The sequence below is a fragment of the Tupaia chinensis genome, unplaced genomic scaffold, assembly GCF_000334495.1.
Source record: "Tupaia chinensis unplaced genomic scaffold, TupChi_1.0 Scaffold000037_5, whole genome shotgun sequence".
In the NCBI taxonomy this organism is placed as follows: domain Eukaryota; kingdom Metazoa; phylum Chordata; class Mammalia; order Scandentia; family Tupaiidae; genus Tupaia; species Tupaia belangeri.
The window spans coordinates 120,479-132,607 of NW_006159488.1; the positions used below are offsets into that span (position 1 = coordinate 120,479).

At 38.7% G+C, this 12,129-nt stretch overlaps 1 protein-coding gene and 1 long non-coding RNA gene across 4 annotated transcripts in view; one reads left to right on the plus strand and one right to left on the minus strand.

Moving 5' to 3' along the window:
* Positions 1-12,129, plus strand: part of LRCH1 (leucine rich repeats and calponin homology domain containing 1) — a 218,159-nt gene that overhangs the window by 78,115 nt on the left and 127,915 nt on the right. The gene's annotated exons all lie outside the window — the stretch shown is intronic.
* Positions 1-12,129, minus strand: part of LOC102485805 (uncharacterized) — a 65,146-nt gene that overhangs the window by 12,923 nt on the left and 40,094 nt on the right. The window lies entirely within an intron of this gene.

Consider the following 12,129-nt stretch of genomic DNA (forward strand, 5'->3'; position numbering starts at 1 on the left):
CCTAGAATATTTAGTATTCTAGTACTTGTATTCTTGACTAGTACCACTCAAATAATGCTGCTTTTCAAATACATCCAAGGAAAACTATTAGTTAACCAAAGAACCTTCAAGATAAGAGGGAAATAGAAATTCTAATTTTTGTTTTGTTAGTTTGTGTATTGAAATTAACTCATGCTAGGTATTAAGCTAAGAAAATTACTTTCTATTTTGAATAACTTGACAGCGTGGAAAATTTTCCAGCAGCATTTAAGATTTAGGAATACGATGATAAAGTTGGTGATTCTGTTGAGAACTTTTTACATTTGCTTCAGTTTCTCTAAAAAGTTTGCAATTAGTAATTTCAGTAAAACCGCTTTGTTGTGTCATACTGTTCAGTGAGCTGAAGCCTTTAGGAAAACAGCATGTGGAGAGAGACCCAGGGTGTCATAGCTGAGAACATTGGCACGTGTCCCAGAGAAAGCAAGGCTGGAAGCTTTTAGTGTAGTTAAAAGATGCCGGTCTGTCATTTGCATCCACTGTAATTGGGCAAGCGGTTTCAGACTGAGCTTTACATTATATTTCCACTGAGAGCAGCTGGTGGAGGCCGCAGCTTCCATATGAGTTGGGGACCTATCATCTGGTGTATTTTATGCCATCCTGCTTCATCTTGGGAGCAATTTCTTATGAGTGATAATAATAATGTGCAATCTTGGTGAAAGATAATGCTTGTGGTTAGTAGAATGTGTAGTCGGAGTAGGGACTTTAGGGTAAAGGGGTTGTGAGGAGCAAAGGGGAGAAGACAGTTCTTTTTCAGAATGAGAGAGCTATAAGAATGATTACTTCAGAGTCTTAAACAACATATCTATAAGATATTAGCTTTTCAGCAGCAGTAAAGCCAAGTGTCCAATCCCCAGCTTCTTATCTTTGGACGATTACTTTTTTTGTTTGTTCTGTGGTTTTTATTATATTTTATAGCCAGAAGGCATGTGTATTTGCCTGAGAGAGACAGAGACAGAGACAGAGAGAACAAAACATCCCCAGTAGGATGTGGTCATACTGCAGTTCCTTTTGCATTTCTCCATCCTGTCGGGGTTTTGGTATTCACAAACACGTGTGGGGTTTGACTCCATTAACCACTGGAAACCAGCCCTTTGTGTTTCTTTTTGTTCGAAAAAAGGAAAGTCAACCTTCTCCCCTAGGGATGTTTGTAAGCCTGTCATCCTTCATTAGTGATTGTACCAATTTGATCATTCTTTCCACCACTACTGCCTGTCTACTTTTCTTCAAAGAATAATTTCCGCCATCATGTTTCTACTTTTAATTTCCAGTTAGTTTTCTGCAAGACTGAATTTATATAAGATTATAAGGTTTATGGACAAAATAGACCACTCTGTTGTAAGAGCCATCTTGATTCATTTTGTTCTTTTGTGTTTGATTTGACTGATGTGGAATTTGAGAAGTAGGTTACACCTTAATAAGGATATCTGGCCAGAACGCACTAACCTTATTTCAGAATGACAGTGCTTTGGCAGTTGCTCAGTTTCTCTCCTTTCCTAACCTGTCCCTGTTTATTAAGACTTGGGCCACTGCAGCTGAACCATCTCCATTTTCCTCAGAATGCTCTTTCATTTTTCCTTGGTGGGAGAACATGAGTGCCCCTAAAATGGTGATTTGAGTTTGCTGAGAATTTTAGGGGATCCACAGAATTGAATCCCCTAAATTCACTGTTAGGGAATCAGTGAAGTGTGAGGGTTTCTGCTGTGAGAATGTCCTGGAACAGGTAGATTGAGCAGGTAGGGTGGGGAGATTCCTTGCACAGTTAATTTTTAGCTGTTAATAGTGGTGATACAATCTGTTTTAGTCAAGATGAAGAAAAAAGAAAAACATTAACATCTTGATGGGGAAATCCCAATGTTGTGAGCTTAATCTAGCAATTCCAAATATGTTAAATACTTTTTAAAGATAACAATTTTTTTTTTTAAAGTTTGTTTCTTCAATGAGAAAGAGAAGAAAGAGTCAGCACTCTTACCCAGGTGTTGATGCCATGAACCAACCCCAGCCTCAACCAGCTCCAGATCATGGGCATATATGTGCCCAGTGTGTTCAGGGAAGTCTCTGGATGCAAACTCAGAACCTTCCCCTGTGGGTCAGCCTCACAGAGCTTTACATCTCACTGATGCATCTCCATCCAGCCCCTCAAGATACACTTGAACCCTTGTTGCAATGCATTTACTTGTTGAGTGGAATTTTGTATTAGACAGATTCATTATGAATCTTCCTACCAATGAAAATCTTCCTCTTGCTTTCTTACTTGAAAATCTTCAATACCCCACAGCCTCTGGATTATGTTCACAAAGACCCTAACAATCTTTTCAACTTGATCTTCCACCATTGTCCATGTTCTAGCCAAGTTCTAACTATACCTACTTAATTTCATTTGCGGTTGTGCCATTTTATGTTTGGATTCCAAGCCTCTTGTCTTCCTTGTTGGCATTTTGAGGTTTGGTTTAAGTGTTCCCTTCTTCCCCAGTTCTCTCAGTGTCAGGACTACTCTCTCCCGAATCCCCTAGCATCTAATGCGTACCTCTGTGTTCCACCCATCTATTGCCATGGAATGAATCACCCCAAAAACAGTGGCTTAGAACAAATGTTTGTGGTGCTATCCTCCCCAAATTCATATGTGGATTTTTTTATTTTTATTTTATTTATTTATTTTTTTTTTACCTATAGGGCACATATGTTCACCAGAGAGACAGAAAGAGAGAGAGAGAGATAGATCATCCCACAAGGAGGGTGGCCACTCTACACTTCCATTTCTTCCAGTCTTCTCTCAGCATTTTGGGTGTACACATACATGTGCCCAGTGTGTTTTTCAAGCTGCTAGGTCCAGAACTCGAACCACACAGTTGGCTATGTGGGATCCAGTGCCACCTGCTGCTGGCCCTGTATGTTGAAATCTTAACCCCCCCAAAGTGATGTTGTTAGGAGATGGGGACCTTTGGGAGGTGACTACGTCATGAGGTCCAGCCCTCATGAATGGGATTAGTGCCTTATAACAGAGTTCCAGAGAGCTCCCAGGCCTCTTTCACCGTGTGAGGACCCAGAAAGAAGATAACTGTCTGCAAACCAAAAAGAGGATCCTCACCAGACACAGAATTTGCTGGTGCCTTGATTTTAGACTCTCCAGCCTCCAGAACTGTGAGAAAGAAATGTTTGTTGTTTAAGCCACCCAATCTATGGCATTTTTTGTTACAGGGCCTAAACTGACTAAGACAAACAATAGCCACTATTTATTTTGTTCATGAATCTGGGACTTGACTGGACTCAGTTTGGGAGTTCTGGCTCAGAATAATCTCACATGTAGTTGCAATCAAGGGGTGACTTGGTGTGAGTTCATCTTAAAGGTTTCTTTGCTCACGGGTCTGATGGTGGAGCCCTGAAGAGTCCAAGACCTTAAGGGTGGAATTGCTGGGGCTACTAGGGAAACCCACTTCTTTCTGTGTGTTTTCCCCAGCCCTAGGTAGCTGGATTTCTTATATGATGACTGAAGGCTCCTGAAGTGAGTGTCCCAAGAGAGTGTCCCGAGAGAGAGTGTCCCAGCAGAACCTACCTGGCCTTAGACGCTACACAGTTAATTTTGCTGCATATATTCACTGAGAGACACAAGGCCTGCTCATGTTTGTTCTTGGGAGTGGAGATCCATAGACTTCACCTCTTGAAGGGCATAGTGACAAAAATATAGCAACTTTTTTTTTCAATTCTTAATTGTGATAAAATAGGCATAACATAAAACTTATCATCTTAATCATCTCTGAGTATACTGTTCAGTGGCATGAAGTACATTCATCTCGTGCTATCATCACCACCAACCATCCAAAGAATTCTTTTCATGTGGCAAAAGTGAGACCCTACTCCTTGAACAATAACTCCCCATACTCCTCTCCCCATTTTCCTTCTCCACCATCCACTAGCAACCACCACTCCTTGAATGGTGAACATTCACTCTGTACGACTTTGACTACTCTAGTACCTCAACTAACTGGAATCATGTCATATTTGTCTTTCTGTGACTGGCTTTGTCACTTAGCATAATGTCCTCAAGTCTCATCCATATTGTATCATGTGTCAAATTTCTTTCCATTGTTAGGCTAATGCCATGCTTTGTTTATTCACTCATCTATCAATGAACATTTGGGTTGCTACCTTCTTTTGGCTATTATAAATGATGCTGCTATGACATGGGTACAGTAGAGGACTTGTTTTAAAATCACCACACTGTTATGGTTACTTCTGACTTCTCAGATCTTTTTCCTCACTGGATCAGAAATACTCGAAGGCAAGAACAGTTAACTTTTGAAAATTCCTAGCATAGGCATAAGAAGTATTTGTTGAGTGAGTAACAGATGGACAAATTGAGGATTACTTCCAATACAAGATGGAAGGCTTCTTTTCTGAAATATGAGAAGGGCCTCAGCATATTGCAGGTGGGATCCTCCCATGATATATGTCCTAAAGGTCCTCACATTTGGGCTCTACTCTTTATTTTAAAATCTGTACTGGATAGTGCGTTTGGCACAGTGAGCATTTTATAAATACAGGTTGAGTTAAATTTGAATTGAGAAATGGGCTATGAATTTATAAGGTGAGTTTCCTTTTTTTTTAATGAGAGAGAGAGAGACAGAGAGAGAACAAAAGAGATAAAGTGTTTTTGTATTTTGACAGGAGGTCTAAATCCTCCTACTTAGCCTCCCAGCTAGTTAAGGTTGTGGGTATGCACCACTGCACCCAGCCTGTCTAGGGAACTGAACTTGGCTTCCCATGTGGCCCCAGTACAGTGCTTTCTGATTGCACCAGCACTGCTGTTCTGGACGGTGATATTTTTATAGGTCTCTATCATATGTTTTCCACTGTGCTTAATATACGGGTCTTATAGTTAGTAATGTTGTGTGTAATTTACAGAGTTGTGAAGCAAAACCACTTCTTTGTATATTGATTATCTTCTTTTTAATTAAATTTTAAACCTGGGAACCTTGATAATGATATTATGTACAATATGTATAATATTAGACTTGATTTTTATTAAATCAATTTTAGCCTTCTCATGTGAAGCTGGGTGATAACAGTTCTTTCTAAAAGCACAGTCCCTAGGGTTATATTGCACTATTAGTCACTGTGGATGGTAGCAATCATAAGATTTGTGCTAAGGCTACATTGCCTTTCTATTTTTAAATTAAGCTCCATAGAGGAAGGGGACATATGTTAATATCTCAAATCAATAGCTATTTTTAATTTTCTTTCATTAATTATCCCTCATCATTGGTTTATGCAACATTTAAAAGGATCATAATATCCCAACTTCCAATTTTATTATAAATGAGATGTAGGTATTTCCTCTAATTGCTCCATGAATATTTCTGAAATTACATTTTAGGTAATGGCTGTGTACTTTAAAATGCCTCCTACATATTTATTTGGAAAGCATGGTAACTATTAGAGAAGAAAACCTTTTGATTTGGTGTCTGATAAGCATAAATTTGCCTTGTGAGTCTGTCATTTACTTATAAAGGTACTGCTCAAAAAGAGAAGAGATAATACTGATCTCACAGGCCAGTTAGGAAGATTCAGTTCCACCCAGTTGATCAGTTTGAGTGTCTATGTGTACATACAAAATGTTACGGGAACACTTGGGGTTCAAGCATCAGTGTCATTCTGTGCATGCTGGTGTTTGTCAACATGAAGGTGATGCAAGGTGAATCATTCGTCCTCCTGAGAACAGAGTTAGTGCAAAAGGGATGGTTCTATTCTTGGCCTTTTACTTAGTGTCATAGTTTTAGATGTGACTAGAATTTTAATTTATGGGTAAGAAAATTGAGGCCCAGAGAAATTAAACAAATTATACAAGTCTTTGTGGCTCATTCAAGGCAGTTAGGGGCTTTGTCTGGAGCTCAGTTGTATCTTTAGGGCACAGCCTGTCCTACTATTTTTCTGGACTTTCCTCCTTTTCTCTTTCACTCTCAGTTCCCCACTTTCCTGTAGCACACACACTTTTGCATCAAGGATCATGAACGATGTTGTGTCTGGGCTCATTTTCCTTTAGAGTCTGACATACTGTTCCTGGCTAGACATGGTTCTTGGTTGTTGATCAGCAATAGCACATTTAGAAGGGCTAAATATAATTCTTACTTTCTAGGCTTTCCCTTTCATTTGTAGTTTTGGTATCCATGTGATATCCTTGAATCATCCACACTTTCACTTTTTCTCAGGCCTGTATTACCATGACAGGTGTCTCTGCTATAGCTCCATGTACCAATTCCTGAAAATCTCGTGTCCCACCAAATCATGTGTTTAAAATAATGCATCAGGGAAAACAGGGTTGGGGCCAAGCATTCTAAATCTATGTGACCTTGTAAGCAAAGCACTAACAAAAACAATAAAACAATAGTGAAAACAACACAATTCCAAAGACATTAAATTCCAACTTTATACAGACACACTTTGGAAAATAAGACTTTAACTGGTAGCAGGTGATGTAAGAAAGGCTATAGGGGGACCAGCAGTTAGCGTAATGGCTGTCACTGGATTCCCATGTAGTCGACCATGGTTTCAGTCCTGGGCCTGGTGTCTTAAACTTATGCTGGGCATGTGTGCTTACATGCCCAAGATCCTGACAGGCGAATGGAGGAGGAGGAATTGCAGCATGGCCATCCCACTGGGGAGTGATTTCTCACTTCAGTCTCTGTCTTTCTGGTGAGTCACGTGCCCTATACCAAAAACCTCTCCAAAAAAAAAAAAAAAAGACAAAAGTCAAAAAACAAACAGAAAAACCCAAAGGCTGTAAGGTATATTGGGGAATATTGGGAATATTGGGAGATTAGAGCAAAATGCACAGGGATCTGTGAGAATCACACAAAGAGATTTGCAAAAGGCACGCATAAGAGACAGGCCTGGCAGACTCAGGCCATGAGAGAGTTGACATGGTGAGCCCTGGTGGTTTGCAGTGTTCTGTTCAGCTTCTCTCTATATTTTGTGTCCTACAGCTGTTTCTTGGAGATAAAAAACAGTAATGTGTGGAAACAAATCATGGATGAACCAGTGTGACTCCTGCATTATGCCACTATCAATCTGCTATTGCCAGTCTAATTTACATTGGATAAATATGTCATACCATGGGGAAAAAACCACCTTTTCCTGCAACTGATGCTAGAAGTCACTCATCGTACCCAGTACGTTAGTCGTATATTTCAAGGTTATGTTGAATGTATTATTCATTCTCAATTTAATAGCAGCCCACTAAGTGTCCCTGAACTCCAGAAAGTAGATAAAGATATCCAGAGCACCTTTCCCAAGATCTTTAATGCCATATTCTTGGTAAGCCCAAGAACAAAGTTGCAGAGCTTCCCAAGGGCAAAATCAGTGAGCAGAATAGAAAAGTAGTAAAGTTAGGATAGAATCCTTTGCAGGGGAAAAAACATACTTCCCCAATTAATAAAATAGTACCAATGAAAGCTAATCATCTTAGGATTCATAACCCACCTCTGTCCTTTATTTCTTAATCTCACCTGTTAATTTATTCTCAAATTTTCCATACTAGTCGATGGAAATGTTGTGTCATCTTGTGTGCCAATCAAGAATAAAAATAAGCATGATTAATTGTGTAGTTTGCGAAAGACTTGAAATGATGGACAGGCCAGTCCTGTGCCCTAGTGGTTAAAGGAACTGGATTCCACATGGCTGTGCTTTGAATCTCTGTCCCACACCCTAATGTGTGTGCAAGTGTCTGTCCCACACCCTAATGTGTGTGCATGTGTGCCCCAAATCCCAACAGGATGGAGAAATGGAGGAGAAAGTATTGCAGCATGACTTTGCCCTTTTGGGGGTACTTACTACCTCTCCCTCTTTCTCTCTGTCTTCCTTTCTCGCTCTGGTGAGCACACTTGCCCTCTGGCATTTAAAGAACAACAACAACAAAATATTGGGATGCAGCTGGTTGAAGTGGTCAGAGTAGTGATAACCTTTAGTGGAAGCTAGGACTATAGAGTCACTGATAATTCAGCCTCTCATTTTGTCCTCACTGAGCATCACAGTGCCTCAAGGCTCATCACATGGGTGCTCAGTGGAGCCCTGGACTTAGTGGAGGACTCAGTAGTTCCGTTGTCAGGTAGGCTAGGGAATGGTCTGTGTGTCTATGAGTCTGGGAATGAACAGGACAGGCAGGTGGAAAATGGGAGCAGAAATACTAATTAGGAGCAGCAGTGCAGGTTGTTTGTGTCTCTTGTCCCTTCCTTTGAGTAACTTGATGGAGTAGCATCCATCGTGCTCGTTACCTTGATGAGACACTATCCACAGTCTAGGGGTGGATGAGTTAAGAGCCCTCCTTTGGCCCACCCTATAGGAGGAGTTAGGAAAGGTAGACATCTCTTAGAGTTGGATGGAGCAGAGGTTCCCCCCAGGAGGGTAGAAATTGAGCAAATCTTTAAAGAAAGGACAGGATTGGACAAAGCAAAGATGGAGAAGTGGTAAAGAAGTGGGACTCAGGAAGAATTCTGGTAAAAGGAAAGATATGGAGATAGTCCTTAGGGTTTTGAAGATAATAATTATGATGTTGATGAACTTAATTCTTGGAACCACAGGACAACTGATGAGCTTTTGGGGAGGAAGGGAGGGACACATTTTTTTTTTTCCAGTCACTCAATGAGTTCTCATTGAAAATTGATGATAATGGCCATATGGAAAGTCAGAGCTTATCTAGGGTTTGGGTCCCTGGGGCATAATAAGTGGGTGGGACAGCAGATGGATGGGGCAAAATGCTGTTCTTATCCTTCCAATGCTAGTAGATTATAAGTTATAAAAACGGGTGTTCTTATAGTCCTAGCTTCCACTAAAGGTTATCACTACTTCCTCGGGGACCTGATCAAAGAATGGTATTGATTACCTAGACTTAGAAAGGGTGGACTTAAGGCTTTTATTAATCATAATCTAAAAATATGTCTTTGTTATTCTAGCATGACCTGTTGTATAAGAATGGAAGGCACATTGACTTGGTCTCTGAAGTCCTACAGTTTGACAGGAGTTCTACCAAGCAGTTGGTTCTGCTTCTCTTTCAGTTTTCTACCAAGCTTTTATGTGTATTAAGAGTTTGGGACTGGGAAAGAAGTGCACTGTTTGTTAAATGGATAGTATAGTCAGTATTGAGGCTTTATATGCAAAGGGAGAGGTGCATTTCAACTTTCCTTCTGTTGTAAAATGTAGTTAAACTGATATTCAGAACAATGGTGCAAAACCACTAAATAATATTTGAAGGATAATAAAATAAACAAGGTGGGCAGTCATCTATGTAAGGCATTTATAAACTCTTCACTAAGTTCAAACTTTCAGGAGCTCTCTGCTTTTCTGCATTCCAATCCCAACTCTTTTCTAGTTCTGCCTTCAGGGAGAAATGTACTCCCTAGGTCTAGGGATCATTTTGTCCAAAGACAACTGGAAGACCTCAAGATTGGGATCTGCCCCCTTCTTCCTCTCTCTGAACTCTATTTTAGATCTGCAGTAAAGATTTGAGGCTTTCTGCAAGCTTTCAACTCTGAGGTATTTTGGAAAACTGTAATTTTGTTTGTTCTCTGCTATATGCATGTGGTTTCTTAAAACATGAGTGAGATTATTTTCTGCATCCTTCCCATAGCAAACATTTCTCCCTAAAGTACAGGCTCCAAAAGTAGGTTCTTGAGTGCACTTGGCATGCAGTCTTATTTGGAATGCTTATTGAGAGTGACTGCAACAAACGAACTGGCTGCAATTTTGAGGCTTCCTATGTGGCTTTCAACGTTGTCTTGGGATGTGTCCTTCATGTGTTTTACAGCCAGACATGCCCAATGCATGATATATTTTCCAGCAAGCCATGAAGTACTGTTGGGTTACTATGAAACTTCAACTTGATGAAAATGAGGCAGGTCTATACAATAGTAGTTTGGATAGTTTTTAATGCATTAAATAGCAGTTTTGTGGAAGACTGTGTATATGGACTCTTAAGCTAGATTACTTGGGTTTGAATCCCAGTTTTCCATGTTTTCTTTAATAATTTTATTGTTTATTTATAGTGTTCTTATCTACCTGGAATATATTTTGGTATAAAGAGTCAAGTTCATATATAGCTATTTATTTTTCAATAAATGTGTTTTTTTGTATTTTTTTATTATGGTAAAATATACATAATGTAAAATTTATAATTTTAACCATTTTTATTTAGGTGCACAATTCAGTACCTTCCCAGTTTTCCATGATTTAGCTATGTTAGAGGTCAAGCTATTTTATCTTTCTGTGTCCATTTCCTCTTCTTCAAGTGGGAATAATCCTGCTTAAGTTTTTATGAGATTACGAGTTAAGTCACAGAAAACACTTGATGTGCAGCAGACACAGTAAGTGCTTAATAATGTTTAGTGGTCACAAAGAACAGCAGAGCCCATTTGCTAGTTAAAGAAGCATCATTAAACTTGGTGCCGTATGTGTGAGGAACTTCCAAAAGCACATGGAAAGACATTAGTATACAGGTTTATTTTTGCACACAAAAAAACTGAAATCCATGCATGCGGTGAACTTTTTGAAGCTCCCCCCCCCCAGTTGCCCCAAACATTCAATGGGCAATAATTGGTAGCAGGTATTGTTCATCAAATCGTGGTGATGACTTACAGAATTCTCATTGCAAACATTGGAAAATATTACATAGTTTTTGTGTCCTCTTTAGCCTGAGACTAATGTGCAATTTGAATTTAAGGGGGGAAAAAAAGACTTTCTGGCAGATTAACATTTCATTTTTTTGGCATAGCAATTATAAAGTGAAATGATAAACCCTATTTAATCTTCGAGTTTAAAGCCTTATGGAAAAGACTTGAAAAGGGTAGACTTCTGAATATATTCTATAAACAGTACTTCTTTTCAGAGCTTTTGAGAAAGCCTTTTTTAAATAAATGTGAGGAACAGTTATTTATTATTTATGAACGTTAGACAAGTAAATTGTGTGATAAAGTAAAAGGAAAAAGAGAAGTCTCAAGAGAATAAGCATTTTGTTTACATTTCAATCTTTTAGAAATGCTATGCTTGAAAAGAATAGACCAGTTAAATATATTTCTTTAAACTATTTAAATACTGCATTTTTATTATGGTTTCTAGTAAATGTGAAATGGTTTCTCTTTTATTATTGGCAATCTTGATACTTTTTAGTTCAGTAGGAAACTGTAAAAAAAAAAAAGGATGTAGACATCATCTGAAATAAACAAACTATTTCTAGCCTTAAAATTCATGTTCCCACAATGCAGTATTCGGTCACCATCACAAAAATGTCTTTATTATCAGTGCTACCCTAGCTAAATGTGAACTTTAAAAATTGGAAAACCAGGCACTTTATAGACAGTTTAGTCTTTGTTTCATATTTCTGGGCTTAGAAAAAAAATTGCCTAAAGAAGTATTTCTGGAAGGAGTCTAACTTTTCAATTGCCATGGTAGTTTAGCCTACAGTATTTTTGTTGTTTTGGGAATTGAAAGTGACCCGAAGTATAACTGAAAGCATACTTACTTCTAAAGTATAGGTTACATTTTGTTCCTAGAAGTGAGCGATGGATAATACAGCAATTAAATTTGTCACCACGTTACGAGCACTTAGTGTGTCATTGTGACACAATTACTGTTATTTAGTTGTGCAATAAACATATGGGTAGAAGGCTGTTATAGAAATAAAATAACAATAGATTTTGGTTCAGGTCTGAATTCTGGGACTCCTTACACTTTTGTACTTTGAAGCCAAGCCTATAGATTTTGAGAAGTTGTGATGGAAAAGAGTTTAGTTTTCAACATATTAATTTAAGATTTCCATGGGACCTAAAAGCATTAGCCTCATGGTAGCAGTAGCTGAAAGGTTCTTTCCAAGCTTATTTCTCTCCTCATTTCTACATTTTTCCATGGTGACTTCATACATGGTCATTCCTTATTTATATACCAGTGTCTTCCAAGCCTACATTTTAGCCAAAACATTTCTCATGGGTTCAGGACCCACAATCCAATGGTCAACAGATCCTCTACTTGGTTGCTCCATGGAAATCCTTTTTTTTTTTTTTTTTTTTTTTTTAAGGGAGCTTTTTTTATTAAAGGCCCATGTACTTTCCA